The 1,615-nt window shown below is 33.1% G+C and overlaps 1 long non-coding RNA gene across 1 annotated transcript; it reads left to right on the plus strand.

The window, feature by feature from the left end:
* Window positions 1-851, plus strand: LOC148780680 (uncharacterized). The gene is made up of 2 exons (XR_016040244.1): window positions 1-123; window positions 470-851. It is a non-coding gene; the product is annotated as an uncharacterized LOC148780680 (long non-coding RNA).
* The last annotated feature ends 764 nt before the right edge of the window (window positions 852-1,615 follow it).

Genomic DNA, 1,615 nt, shown 5'->3' on the forward strand with positions numbered 1-1,615 from the left:
GTATTATTTAAACCCTCCAATTGTCTCCTTGGCTCGCAACGTCAACAATGGCTTCCAAGATTTCCACCCTCTCACTTGTTCTTCTTCTTACTTTTATCATCGTTGCTGCTGCTGATACTGATGGTTCTTTTCGCTTCCTTCTATTTTATAGAGAGAGATGGAGATTTTGAAATTTAGTTATGGGATTATATAATATATCACCGTTTACTTTGGTACAAGAAGTTTACAACAACTCTTAACTTTTAAATGAGAAATCGGGTGGCTCCAGGCACATGTCATTTTTCGCGCAACGTAAAGAAGAATGTTGTTGAGCTTTGAGCATTGTTATGAGTCATTTGATTTCACATTTGATAACTAAGAATAATTAAAATATTCTTCTTCAGCTAAAAGTAAATGATCTTATTGTATATTTTTTTCCTTCAAATCGCTCCATCTCTTTTAAATTTAAAATATTTGTTCTGTTTTGCAGATTGTAGGGTAGTAGGGTCGTGTGAGAGCAAGGACCAGTGCAGGAAACTCTGCAAGAAGAACAACTTCGACCCACATGCTGCTCTTTGTATTCCTTCAAGAAACCCCGACATCGCCGATTGTTGCTGCATTATCTATCGATCCAATTGATTACCTCGTTTTGTTTTGTGGAATTTCTGCCGATCAGTTTGAGGCTACCATTCATGTTCTCTTCTGTTTTAGCAAAGTACAGTATTGGTATTCCTTAGAAGTTGTTCCCAATCTCTGATTCTTTCTGATTAGTTAGTAAGATTAAGAGGTTGAGTGGCTCTATGTCTCATATATAAGTGGGTTGGAATGAGATTTTCATATTCATAAGATTGAAATGTCAGTTTGTTCTTCAATTGATCGTCATTTTTTCTTTTTTGTTTCTCTATAAGGTAAGCCCAAAAAGTCATGGTTGGAAGTAGTGGGAAAGATGTGGGCATTTATGACCTTATTAAGAATACATTCCTTAATACAACATAATGGCATACCAGAATTTATGTAGTTGGCCCCAATTAGTTGAAAAAAAGCTTTGACGATGATGATGAATTAGGTGCAATTGTATAAGAATAGAGATATTAATTCTTAAAAATTGTTTGACGTGTTTGTTTGCTTCCTTTTTCTTCCCCTTGGATATTTGATTGTGATATTCATGAAAATTATACAATACATCTCTCTCTCTTTTTTTTTTGCTTTTTTTATTTCTCTTTTTTGTTATTTTTTACTGGTCACTCCCCCCGGGAAACTGTACATAGAAATATTTTTAGGAATTCAAAATTTGGATCACCTATTCATTGCAGCGACCCATTTCAAAAAATGCTTGAGAATGATAACATCAAATTATTGGAAGGTAATGATCTAAGTGTTTAGAAACTCAAAATTCAATTTTTGTTATTGAAAGAGGAAAGATTTCTATAAGGTTCCAACCTTATACTATAGAAGTAATGTGCACCTCAAAAATCCAATGGAAAAGAGTGTTCTAAAGTTGGAAACACTTCCAATCAATCATCTCAACCTTTAGATGTATGGATATAAAGAAAAAAAGAATTTTAGGTCTTAAAAATAGTGTATCTATGTAATAAGTTATATAGACCATCTATTTTCAATATTTTTAGGTGCTTAT

The sequence above is a fragment of the Amborella trichopoda genome, chromosome 9, assembly GCF_054954075.1.
Source record: "Amborella trichopoda isolate Santa Cruz 75 chromosome 9, AtrichopodaSantaCruz75HAP2 v2.0, whole genome shotgun sequence".
Classification (NCBI taxonomy): Eukaryota; Viridiplantae; Streptophyta; class Magnoliopsida; order Amborellales; family Amborellaceae; genus Amborella; species Amborella trichopoda.